Source organism: Anas acuta, chromosome 5 (genome assembly GCF_963932015.1).
Source record: "Anas acuta chromosome 5, bAnaAcu1.1, whole genome shotgun sequence".
NCBI classification, from domain to species: Eukaryota; Metazoa; Chordata; class Aves; order Anseriformes; family Anatidae; genus Anas; species Anas acuta.
In genome coordinates this window covers 53,360,084-53,373,839 of record NC_088983.1, presented here as the reverse complement: position 1 = coordinate 53,373,839, position 13,756 = coordinate 53,360,084, and the positions used below count along the sequence as shown (strand labels likewise).

At 39.8% G+C, this 13,756-nt stretch overlaps 1 protein-coding gene across 4 annotated transcripts in view; it reads left to right on the top strand.

Annotated features, from left to right (window-relative positions):
* The window catches only part of SLC39A13 (solute carrier family 39 member 13), a 141,784-nt gene that overhangs the window by 106,024 nt on the left and 22,004 nt on the right, over positions 1-13,756 (top strand). The window lies entirely within an intron of this gene.

Genomic DNA, 13,756 nt, shown 5'->3' with positions numbered 1-13,756 from the left:
ATGACTTGCTCTGAGTAGGAAACACCATTCCTTGGGTGTGCTACATGGAATACAGAACCAGAACAGGCTGAAAGAGAAGAACAGGGTATTCCACAACAGGCAGAAGAGATGAGATACAATATGCAAAAGGATTTTGAAATTTGAGAAGTTTTTTTATTGTGCTCGTGTTCTAAAAATGATCTTGAAAATGCAAGCTTTTGTGCTGGTTGATGGGAAAATCAAATTTTAGTGGGGACTTTTAGAATCAAAAAGCAGAATTTTTGAATTAAAGAATAAGTAAGTGCAAAATAAGTGCAATAATGGATGGCAGAAGAGGGTCAGGAATGGAAGATGGTGCTAGCTATTGAAACTAGATCTAGGCATTACTTTTCTGCCAGATGTTTAATTTGTCCAATAAGTGGGAAATTGGGGATCTGATCCTGGAAACTAAAATACTTGTAAATTCTTGTTAAATCCTGTGAATTCTTTAGGCCAAACGATTGAAGCTGTTGAAAACTAAAATTTTTTGTTCTTTCAAAATTTAACAAAATTTGAAGTGAAAAAATATTTAATTTTGACTTGAAAGAAATGTTTCATTCAATTCATAATTAAGTATTGGAGGATTTCCATTTTAGTAAGAAAATTTTAAAAATGATTTAGGGTGAAAATGAATTTGCCAGCCTTCCTGTTATTTTCTTTATTCTGTCTTTCTTTCCCCCCTCTTTTCTTTCCCCCCTCTTTTCTTTTCTTTTCTTTTCTTTTCTTTTCTTTTCTTTTCTTTTCTTTTCTTTTCTTTTCTTTTCTTTTCTTTTCTTTTCTTTTCTTTTCTTTTCTTTTCTTTTCTTTTCTTTTCTTTTCTTTTCTTTTCTTTTCTTTTCGCCAGAGAAAGTCAGTTAATCCCACAATTCTAACCAAACAGAGAAGAAAGTTCAGATTCCTAAAACCTGGTCTTCAGCAATACTGAAAGACAAAAAATATTAAGAGCTATATTGCAGAAGTGCTGAAAGTCCTACACGGAAAGTGAATGTAGATTTGAAGGCAGTGTCATCAGAACATTAGAGAAATATCCCTAGGAAGTTGGCTTGGTTTTACTCAAGCAGCAAACTTACACACAGATCCTTAACCAGACTTGCTTTCTTGTTAGAGACAAATATCCTATTTAGCAGAGTGGATAAATGCTTATATCTCTTCGTTAGTGTTAGGTCCCAAATGTCTTTCTTGTCTGCCACAGTTTAATTGATCTTATTCTATGGTGAATGGAAATGCAGCTCTAGCAGAAATAAATTAAATATTTTACCTGCTTCTGTTTCTATGGGGACTCTTCTTTCTAGATTTCTGCTCTCCAAATTGCTTTAGAATTGATTTATTTTTTACTTTTAGCACAGCTTACTTTTGAAAATACTTAATCTGAGGAGAAAACATGATAATAGTTCATTTTGAAGTAACTCATTGTATACAGATTGTTTCCGTTTTGCACAGTCATTCAGCGGGCAACTTCAGTTTGTCTTGTAACTCCCCTCATTACGTTAACTCTCTTAACAGCACACGCTTCGGAATTTTTCTAAAGCTCATAACTGTTCTTTTTTTCCTACCATTAAATGCATTTTCACTTCAAGTGTGCACAGAGATTAGCAACATGCTTAGTTCCAATATTAATATGTCCATATTCTCTTCATTTTGATCTAACATCTCTCTTCCTGATGGTTATTCTGTCTGTTGGCTATTTTGAGAATTCTACAAATATTCATAAATCATGACATTTACTGGACATAATATTGCTGTGCTCTTTTCTCCTGATAACTAGGATAGTTATCTTTTTCTCTTGGTGGCGAACTAGACAAAAATTATGTCTTACCCTAGCCAGTATTACTGGCCACTTTTTTTGTGTCTGGTAAAATCTTTTAGTTCACACACACTTGTCACAAATTTTCCGTGGAGGTGTTAATTAATTATTTTTATGTGGACAAACTAGCACATCCTTTAGCTCCAAGATATATCTTACTACTCTGCATCCTCACAGAAAAGTAACTAGCGCACTTAAAACCTAGGGTCTACATCAAATTCTGTCCTTTGGGAATATTGTGCATACACTTGAAATTGGATTTCTGGGACTCCATATCATGACTTCTGGGGCTCCATGTAAATGTAAAAAAAAAATAGCCTGTACTAAGGGTGGAGGAGATCCTTATTGTGCCTGCTGATGTGAATATCTGGAAATATTCTGGAAAGGAACCATTCAAAAATAAACTATTCCAGCAGTTCTTCGCCAGTTACTTTATTAAACTTTGACCACAACTCCCAGCTTTCTTCCAGATGTTTTTCAGAGGCCTGATACATGTATTTATCTCAACCTGTTTCTAGCCTAGCTTAACATTTATGGAGACTGTTTTTCTCTTTTTGGCCTGTCCAAAGTGAGTATTATTAACTTCAGCAGATAAAAATGTAAGTTCTGAGAGGAAAAAATCACAAATTATCATTCATTTTCATTACACTAACGTGCAATGTAGATGAAGAGGGACACCGTGGATTTTAGTCCTCTCAAAGTTTGTTTAAGACTTGTTAGACTAGATCATGCTGTCTGAAATTTGTACCTTATTAGTGTACCTTATTAGTGGTTTAATATGCAGTATGAAAATAATCAAATGTGTGAGGCAAGAAATAGAAGGTAATGGGTACATTTTATGCAAATGTACTCAAAAAGTGTTCAGGACTAGCGACTTCTAAGTGTTTAGGAAGCTATGAGATTGCTGTAGTCAGACTTTTTTGGGGCCTCTCAGTAGAGAAAGCATTGATTGGTTGGATTTAACACAACACTTTGGAAGTTAAGCAGGTACAAAATTGCCTTTAAGGATAGAAAAATCTCCCTCAGTGAACGAAGGCATACATGTAACTTGTGTTAAACTTTGTCATGTGGGTAAAGCTTTGAAAAAGGGAAAGCAGTCTTTCAAACGTGGACATAATCAGTGCTCTTTAAGACCCAAATCTGCCCTGAAAGAGGCTAAGCTAGTTACATTTGAGTCTGTTTCTTTCAGTTCTTTCTTAATATTTCCTCAGAAAGAACTTTTTCAGACTGCTGTGCTGCTATAATCTCTCCTGCCTATGACTCTGCCTGGGTAGTCACTGAGCTTGCTCCTCTAGCTTTTCTTTCAACTGTTGCTGCTGAGACTATAGAAGATGATCCTCAGGTAAGGATCAGAAATGCATAGCAACAGAAAGTATCATTTCTCCACTAGCCACTCTATAACATAAATTTCTTAATTCAGACCAATTTGTTTTGATTTCTTTCTTTACCTTTTTATTGCTTAAAGCAAATGCTTTGGCTTTACCTTAACAAAATCTGTATCTAAAATCTGCAAATTATGTCTTTTGAATGATAGAGGGTTTCTACATACCAATTCCATTCTGTTTCCTCCAAATTCACTGAGAGGGAGTGATTTCCTTATGCCAGGAATTATGTGACAGAGCTAGAGCTATGGTCAGCATAGAGCTGAATTCAAAGGAAGAACAGATATTTGTTTCCCTTCTTTGTGAACACTTTAGCAATTTTAGCCCTATTTAAAATTATTCTTGTTCCCAGATTTCAATTATACAGATGTTTACAGTAATTTTTCCCTTCGAGCAGACAGCTTGAGTCTGAATCAGATGACAGAATGATCGGACAAGGTTGCCCAAGGACAATGTTTGTTCTGCTCTGGGCATTGCTAAGGAAATGGCTGAAGCTGCCATAGAGGTGCTTGATAAACCCACACTTGCTTATTCTATACCTTCAGGAACATACCAACTTTCTGTACTGCATAAAGCTTCAGAAGATCAGGTAGAAAATCTTTTTTACGATTGGTTAAAGACCACTTTGAGGAGATTAGCTCAGATATTCTCTGTTGGTTTTTTCTTTCTTCTTCTTCTTTTTTTTTTTTTCCACTCCTTCCTGTCTTTTGTATTTTTCATATTATTTACCACTGAAGAGTTAGAGATTGATTTTGTTGCAGCATCTTCCAGAACCATTAGTTTCAGTCTTTGGCCTTCAAAAATATCAGTCTCAGTCTCTTTGACTATGCACAAAGAAGCTGGGCTTCATTTAGGATTTACATTTCCTAGGACGAAAAACAATTAGAATCATAGAAGGCTTGCTTGGAGGGGAAAAGAAAAAGTTAAAGTAACCAGACCATTTCTACCCTGCATTTGTCGTAGTTGGTGATAAGCTTGACTGTATTTCTCCCCCACCCATGCAAACATGGAGCTTTGTTTCTGTATGTCGCAAATGGCATGATTTTGCATTTCTGCCTGCCTACTGGTTTGGGTGAAGTAGAGCAGTGGAGCTTTGCAGAGCAGGACAGCTGGGTGAACTGCTCATTGCTGTCTGATTCTTTCTCTTTCGAAGTGAGTTGCGCTAGTCCTTGAGGGAAGGAAGGAGAAGATGGTAGTTTTGCAAAAACATGCTTAGTGACACTTCTATTCTGTGGCAATCTTGGAATTTCCCAGAAGGCTTTTGTTTCTTGTAGCTCCTCTGATGTATTTCTTCTCCAGTTTCTTTCCTAAGTCTCTAAGCCTTACACAAACTTGGTCACTCTCTGTAAGTAATACAATGGAAGACTAACCTTTGACCCGTCCAGACCCTTTGGAATACCAGGGCAGCAATAACTCCAAAATGAAATGGAGGTAGGGCTGCTTCTTGCCTCTGGTGGATGGATTTTATCAGAATAGGTAGTGCTGATTTGTATCACTAAGCCACACCAAGGTTATACAAAGAGCAGCAAAGCCCCAGGAGCGTAACAGTCGGTCTGCTCCTAACCTCAACTTTTATCTCTCACAGCCAGCTTCCTTCCCACACCACAAGCACCACGTGTTATTTTACATTGAAGCAACACTCAGCAGCTGAGGTCTATTTGCCCATAGAATGGAAGGGGAAAAAGCAGATGACATGAACACCAGATGGGTGGACAGCACAAGGACTGACAATTATGGAGCAATGCTCCTATAAACCAGTGCCAAACCACTGCATGCTGCTGTCTGTGAGCTTTGGCATGCTGTGGCTGGGCTCTTCATCTGCCCTTTCTTTTTGTCTTGAGCTGTTACCTTCACCTGTAGGTGATGAGCAGTGAATGTAACTAACAACTACTGAATGAAATGAGAGAAATCTGAAGGAATTGGGGTAATAACACCTGCTTCGGTCTGCTGGAAGGCACCCATGACTAACACCAGTGCCACCCGGTGCCCCAGGGGGATATAGTTATGGTAACTGGAGGGTAGTGCTAGCTCCCATAGGGTTCCATCACTAAAAGATCACATCATCCTCCTCTTGATCTGAAATTTGTTGAGCCCTACTGATAAGTAGGGAAACTGATTGTACTCTTTTGTGCACTTCCTGCAAGTCATCTCTACAGCAGGAAGAGTGGTGCTTACTGCAGTTCATGAAGAGCGAGGCCTTCTAAAGCCTTTGGCAGGAGATAAGTCCCTGGTCGTATGTGCCTGAAAAACAAGCAGGAAACAAAGGAAAACTTAAAGCCCAAGGATAAAAGTCTACTTGAGTAAGAATGCATTAGTGTTTACTGTTGAATTACTGTTGAATTACTAACCAACACAACAGATATTTGCTTGTTGAGGGTTTCATGCTCAATGTGTTACAGAAATTGATGTAGTATTTCTTACTCTTTATCTCCCTGATCTGCAAAATAAAATTAAAAGCCATTTAAAAGCACGAGATGGGGTAGACAAAAAGAAAAAGAAAAAAAAATCAACGCACTGAGACAGCTGCACAGACCGGCAGCTGTGACACACACAGGAAATTTGGATGGAAAGAACCATTAGTGCATTGAGACCATCTCCTCTCCTCTTAGCAGGGCCAGCCCCCTTTAGAAGACTTTGCAAAAGCAGCTCAGCTCCTTTGTGTCAGATATGAGTGATTTTCAGATTTTGTGCTTCTTTAATAGCCTCTCAGGGAAAAAGCCTTTTCAGAGATCAGTCCCTGCCTCACCTTTTCTTGTGTCCATCATGCAACAGGAACAGAACTATGCTCTGTATTTGAGAAACTTGTCAAACTACTATTTTGTTCTGTATTATCCAAATACTGATTGTTCTTTTGTTGTTCCTAGGGTGGGCAGGTGATGACTAGGAACAGCTGTTTTGCAGCCAATTTATTGAATGGTGGATGTGTGTCTTAAATGTTAGAGAAAATAAATAGCAGGCAAGACCGTACACGCCTCTTGGCCAAAGTGCGGATCTCCCATGAGGCCTCAAATATTATAGTTTTGCTTTGTAGACCATCTGCTTATCCTCTTAGTCCCTTAAGAATTGAGAGTATGACATGGTTGATGAAACACAAGCTCAAATTGTAGAGATTGTGTGGCAAGCCTGCACTTGGGTCATCCTGATTTCCTGCTGATAAACTGACCAATTTCAAATTATTTCCAATGATAAGACCCAAAATAAATATTCCGTATATAGCTGGATAAATCTCATGGCCATTCAGTGTCCAAAAATATTCTATCCAAAATTAAAACTTTTATCCTATTGCAAACTATTAAGGATACTTGATGGATTGTGGGTTGTCCCTTGTCCCCCCTTTTTTTGAAGACCCTTAGCTGGAAAACTATTATTTTGCATTGGCAAAATAAGAGATCTGTAGTTTTGTCTGGCTCTTAAACCTAGTCTGTCATCTTCCTCATCCTGCCAAACACAGAAAACCATGTGTTTTCTGTCAGAGTCCCACAGCAAACCAAGTGGAAAACAAAGAGCTATAAATAACTCCTCCCAAACATGAAAGGTGACTAATCTGCTGCTTCCAATATCACCATCCAAAACCCCCAAGTTTTGCTTTGCCTTTACCTGTAGTTGTGCTAAAGCCACATTGTTGTGCTCTTTTCCAGACCACCTTTCTCCAGAGGTCCTCCCTCCAGCCTCTTTCTCTTGCTGTTTAATTTGTTTCTCTTTCAATCCTCAGTACTTGCAAAAATGTCACCTCTCAATTGATTTTGTGGACAGGTCGATTTCATAAAAGAAAATAGAATTACTAATGCTAACCTTGGAGGAGAGTATGGTCCACTGTTTGGGGTCTTGTTTGGATAGGATAGTTTGTTTGGATAACCTTGTTTGGATAACCTAGGGTACTGGGTTCATTTGCTGGCTCCTCGGCTTATGAACAGGTCACTTGCATTCTCTGTGCCTTTATTTTCCCTGTCAGTTATGGTGGTGGTGGGAATACGTGTTCAGTGCCATTTTTTGAAATAAAATACTGCTTCTAAAGAAGAAGTGAATGTTTTGCGGTCTGATGATAAAAAATGCAATATAAGCCCAAAATGCTACTATCACAAAACAACGAGTCAGTTGAAACTGTACTGCAGAGCTTAAGATCCATACATGTCTGTAGTGAAAAAAAAAATAAAAAAAAAAGGAAAGATTTCCTTCGGTTGTCACTGCTGTCACTCATCCCTTATCAGTTAGGGGACATGAATCACCCACTCCTTCTTGAATCTCCCCTCCATTTAATGGAAATACGGTGCCAAAAGCAGTGTTGTCTTTACTAAGCATGTGCTGAAGACTCCCAAAGGAGGTTCAACAGACTATGACATTATAGCCCAGTTCCATAACCTTCGTATTGTAGTGGCACAAAAGAATATTTACTCAACAGAACTGGGATGGATATGCTTGAAACTGCAAGACAAATAAAGCACAGGATAAGAAATTTTATGAAGAGTTTAAGGTCTGATTTTAACTAACACTTAGTAATAAATAAGTATTTTAATTCTGTGCTGTATTTTAGTGTGCTATGAGCCAAACAATGACAGTCAGCCTGAACAAAAGAGATGATTTAATTTGTTGTTAACAAAGAAATTTTTCACATGACCTAGGTCACACAGATAATATAAGTCACTAGCTGTATTTTTAAATTTTATCTTCTTTTTGTCTCCAGTAATTTCTTCTAGAGTTTCTGTCGTTTGCCTATGACATTTGATTTCAAGTTAGGTTACAAGATTTTTCTGGCACAGGTATCATTTCATCTTGAAGCTATTTTCACCATTGCTAAAACAACAATAGCAGCAATAACAATTTGGTAATGTGTTGAGAATCAATGTTGTGTCAAAAACATCATTTCATAATTCTGGAGTGGTTTGTTATTTTGAATTTATTACATATTTTGATAACCCTAGGGTGAGTCATAGTAGGGAAGACTGTCAGTTAATGAAGAACTGAAATCTTTATTGCTTTTCCACATTTTCTTTTTGACCACAGCTTTGTCTTTTTTGTTGGCTAGTTGTAAAATAAGAATTTGGAAAAGAATAGCAGAGGAACAGTATTCCACTGAAAGAGATTACAACTTTAGCTCTTTTCATCTGTGATTTTTCCCAGATTTTTTAAAGTGATGTCACAGTTTTAAATTGAATTTATGCAAAAGATCCATAGGTGTCTTTTCTTGATAAATTTACCTAGGCAGTAAAAGTCTGGAAGTTTTCCCTACATACTTTAGCAATCCTATAGGGAGTCTATGTATTAAAGTAGGGAAGTTATACCCCACTGGGGTATGGAAATAGGAGTCCAAAAAGCATTTATCTGCACATAAAAATGTTATATGTTTATGGCTTTATATGCAGAAAATGCTGAAGTTTTTGGATAGCTTGATAATAATCTCTTTCTTTCCTTGTCTTTTGCCAGGCCTCTCAGACTTCCTCTTTGACATAACTTAGCCTTGTTCTTTGCGTATTCTGAATATTTCTCTGTAACTTCTCTCCGACCATCAATGACTCCCTGACTATAGCCGTGGCTCCCCCTGCCTCTTTCTGCTCTCATCTATGTTCTTCTTTCTGTGTTGTCGAATGCTTTCCAAATCCTAGCCCATGCTTCCCTTTCTACATAACCTCTCAAAGCAGTTCATTAGGAGTCCAGTTACAGCACTGTAAAGGCAAACCACACTTCATCTCCATCTATAAGCTTAGGAATAAAGCCTGTTGTAACTAAGCACCCTAACAAAACATTTTTGCAGTGCAAGTAAGTCCTCTGTGTGGGAGGCCAGCTTTTCAAATGTGCAGTGTATCATCTGAAAAATTCCCTTGGGGCTCTGACCTTGTAGGCAAATGTCTTAGACACTGGTTCCAAGTGGCTTTTCACAGTGAACTGTCCAGACAGTGTCTGCTCAGCAAGGCTGTCTTTTAGCAGGCCAGTACAGGACAGCATCAAATCTTGCTTCACCCAGAGCACCAGCACAGGAGGAGCTAGAACAAAAATCAGTGGCTCCATTTTGACACAAGCAGGAAACAATGAGAGGGAGGGGGCCTTGTTTCTTCAGCATAAATAACATTTTTGTGACTCCCATATCATGATTCAGCAGCTCTGATGTCAATTTACAGTAACAAAGGAGACAGGAGATGGTCTGTGTGGGAAAGAGTGTTGACAAAAGCATCTTGTACAACTTCCTCTGGGCTCCTCAGCTGTGTTATCAGGGGTGGGCAGCTGTGTAGGACAAGCCCAGCATTAGGGGAGCAAAGCCCCAGACTGCTGAGAAGAATGGCAATAGCAAGAAATGAGGGAGGTTGATAAGCTTTCAAAGCTTTCACACTCAGGATCTGTGATCTTTGTGGGGCCACTGGCTCTGCCAGCCAGCAGACGAATTTGCTCAGCGTATGTGACTGCTTGTCCTGGAAAAGCTGTGCTGTTTACTGTCCAGAGCACACCCCACTTCTGATGGTGCAAGATCTGTGAAGCTCAGACATACAGGATGAAAATAAAAATGTGGTGGTTCATTAAAACATCTTTAGATCCTTCCAGTATTAATATGGGGATCTCTTTCTTTATTCAGATTTTTTGGTTTTGTCAGTTCCATGTTTCCAAATATTTCAAGCTGCCCTAAGATGAAGATAGAAAGCTTATGAAAGAAAGAGAAACTGAGGTTCCACAGTGTGCCAAGAGTTATGGCTTCTGAAAACACAAAACAAAAGATAAAATTCAAAACATGTAGGGTGTGAAGGAAAAAAAAAAAAGAAAAGAAAATTGGCAGTACTGTATCACTTTTCTCAGCTATCTTTTCTTTATTGCTATTGCATCTGATACTGTCCACAGCAAACTACCTTAAGATCAGCTTTCTATACCTCATCTTTGAGATGCCATGGTTGACTCCTCATTGTCTCCTGCTAAGACTTACTTCGAATCCATCCCTATATAGCCCTTCTTGCCCCAGGCTACTTGGTTCCTTATTCTAATCATTCCGCTTGAGATCTAAATTTACTTTTCCATGCAACATTTCATCACTGACCCATAGCACCAGGAAAACATTGCTTTGTACTGGATTGCTTACGTTGGATGTTGCATGTAAGTTGCTCTATTTAAACACTACTTCAAGCTTCTCCGATGACTGTGTGACAATGAATGCCAGCTGAGCTTCAGTGGCCATTCTCTTTGCTGTTCTTGTTCTGAATCCTCCTCCATAATAATGCCTGCTACTATTTCAGTCTTGCCTGTGGCACTCCCACTATTGCACCAGTCCTGGGCTTCTTTACCAGCTGGAGAAGAAAAAAAAAAAAAAAAAGGGCTTCCCCCACCTACTTTCAGGTACCCCAGATGAACTTTGCTATCAGTGGCACCTTGTTTACTGCCAGCTTTATACAGCCTCTGTCACTATAGACAAACAGAAATGGAAAAACCCTGATCTTTAAGTTTTCTTCCGCCTTTGAGAATGTATTCCATAATGCAGCATGTCAAATTCAAACACGGCAAGAGATGCTCTCCTTGATCTTCTTAGAGAACTGTTTGCAGCAGCCGACTGTGAAGTTTTGTATTTTACCCAAAGGGAGACTGTGTAAATTCACCAAGAGTCTGGAAGAAAACTGTAAACCACTGACTACAAACAACTGTATAGTTGTGGGCTCCTCATAGGAAGAAAACTGGAGTGGACAAGAATACTTGGACTTAGAATTTCAGTGGTGAATACAAATGATGGATCCTCCTGCATTTAAAAAGTTGGATAATTTAATTCTGGCTCTGCTGGCTTGAGGTGGGTATTATCCAGAATCACACCATTTCTGCTTTGGGCTTCCTTTTGCACTCCATGCATCTTTTCACTATAGACCCCTGATATTTAACCTGTTCTGCATGCCACATGGTAGAATGTAAGCACAAATCTTACAACCCTGACAAACAATTGCTACACCATTTAAGGGGGATGTAACACTGTCCACTCTGGAGCTGGCAGCACTCAGTGAGTGACAGCATAGGTCTCACTACTTGCAATAGCTGAGAGTGCGAATCTTGGCACTGGAATTCAAAATATGGACCTCACTGGGGAGGGATGTCCATCTCACTCTATGCAGAGAATGAAAGTGTGAATCTTGGTTATGGAGCATTTGTATATCTGAAACACTGATACTGAAACACCTACACAGGGCTCCAGCCTCTCCACTGTCACCTGAAGGGCAGGAACCATGGTTGGGGCTGTACCCTGTATTCATGAAGAACGTGTGTTACATTGCAGAAATCAGGGTGCAGTGATTTTCATTACTGAACATTGAAGAACGTAAGAACCCCCTCCTCTTGGTCAGAACCCAGCATTAACTACTTCTAGATATAAGATAAAGACTGTGTAACACACACATGCTGATACCCTGCTTGGCAGGGTGATATTGCAGCCTTATTATTTAAGTCTGAAACCTTAGTAAGGCACAACCCATACTGGTCTTCTGCTAGAAGTCCAGCTTCTGCTATTCCAGCACTATTTGCTGTATACAGGGTATCCCTTCCTTTTCTCGCCTACATTTGTTAATACTACATAGAGTACTGTTTCAGGATGGATCTCAGTGAACTTCCATAAATCGTCTTTGCTACATCTGCCACGTTTCACTCATCTGGCTCTGGCTGTATCTTACCCAGACCAGGCCCATCTTTTTCCTTTTTTCTCCAACACAACACTGAAGTCTGCTCAGGTTAACTAACCCTCACCTGTCAGTCCCTCTGTTCCTTACTAGCAATAGTAAACTGCAGTGGGTCAGATGGAGCTCCCAGCTGGAAGTTGTGCATCTGTATGTGGAAGCAGGCTTACAGGAGTCACTCGGGCTAGTGGACAAACTTGTGGTGCACACAGAGTTAATATGCTGGCAGAAACACTGAGGTTTACATCTGAAAAACCAAACATAAAAATAATATGATGAGTAAGACTAAAATTCCCTGTTCTGAGCTTCCATGGGGTCAGGTCCCCTCCCCCCCATTCAGGGCTCAGCAGTCACTTCTCCTTTTCTGCTGTGCCTTGCAGAAATGTGTCCTGGGATGAGTCAGAGCAGGACTTCCAGGCAGTAGCATTATTGCATTCGGCTCCCACCAAATAGCAGGCAAAAATGCCTGCTGCTGGGACCTCAGGGCCTCACAGGTCCTTCCACACACTCAAAGGGCTCTCCCACTTGTTACCCCTTGATTCTGTTTTTTTTTTTTTTTTTTTTTTTTTTGTTTTGTTTTGTTTTTGTTTTTTCTGAATCAGAGGACTGTTGAAAACATGAGGTTGGGAAAGGATCTCTGTAGGTCCAGTGTCCCACACAAAGCAGGGCTAGCTTCATGTTTACATCAGGTTGCTCAAGGTCATGTCCAGCTGAACTTTGAAAATCTTTGAGAGACACCACAGCAACCCTGGCCACCTCTTCCAGTGCCTGACCACTCTTAATGTGAAGACCTTTAAAAAATCTTCCTGCCCTATCCAGATTCCCAGTCTCTCCCTGTCTCTCTGCTTGCCCATGCCCCATCTCTCAGCACCTAACATCCAGTCTTATACATATGCTCCCGTCGGATATTTTATGTGCTCTCCCCGGAGATTTTGCTGAGGCTCTGGTACCTTCCCTTTGCACTACCAGGACACCATTCAGGTTCCACCCTTTTTTCAAAAGGGAACTCCTGACTGAACAACAGGAAAAAAATGTTTTTAAATGTCCTGGGGACAGAGTGCAGAGAGCACTATTAGGTGTGAGGAAGCGTCAGTTTAGTAAGGTACTCCAGTCCCTTCATCAGCAAGTCTTATGGTGGAAGTTCAAGGGCTAAAATGTCTTTCTAGGGGAGACAACCGTCCCCCCAACACTGCCTGAGAGTCCTCTCCTTGACCAAGAGCAGATGTTTGTGACATCTTCATGAGACCCACAGGGTGTTACTCCCACTGAGTAACTGCCTGGCTAAAGGAAATTATCCCACAGAATCTCCTGCTGCCTCAGGAAATTTTCTGAAGGCCACTTGTATTATCACCCTCGGGTTTAATTGCTTATGCCCAGTAGCTCTGTAAGAGATCTGACACAGTCTACAGCTTTGTATCTTCTTCTCTGCCCTGATGCTGCTGAAATTCCTTCTTTCCCCACCGAAAGATGCTTTAACTCAAACCCTGAAAGGGAAACGGGAAGTTGGTGCGGGCCCAACCTGCTCGTTTTGAAGGCAGGCGGCACCTCCATGCGGTGTTCCTGCAGAATTACAGCTGTAACAATATTTCCTCTTTTCCCAACAAGGTATCGAGCGGCTCCCGAGCAATTTCGAGCTGCCAAACTCCAGAAATCTCAAGAACCAACCAGACGTGTGAGAATAACTGATTTTCCATTTTTTATTTTATATTTATTCCACCATTTTTTCATCCTGAGTGCTCCAAACTGATTTTATTTTTTTTTTTTTAGATTGGTGATCCAACCAAAAAAGTATCTTTTTGATTGAATTAAACTTGTTCTTGACCCAATACACTAATTCTAGCATTTCTTTCTGGTTGTGCAATAACACGTCAAGCAGTTGCATTTTAGCTGACTTTGAGAATCAAATTGTTCACAGCATTGGTCATTAA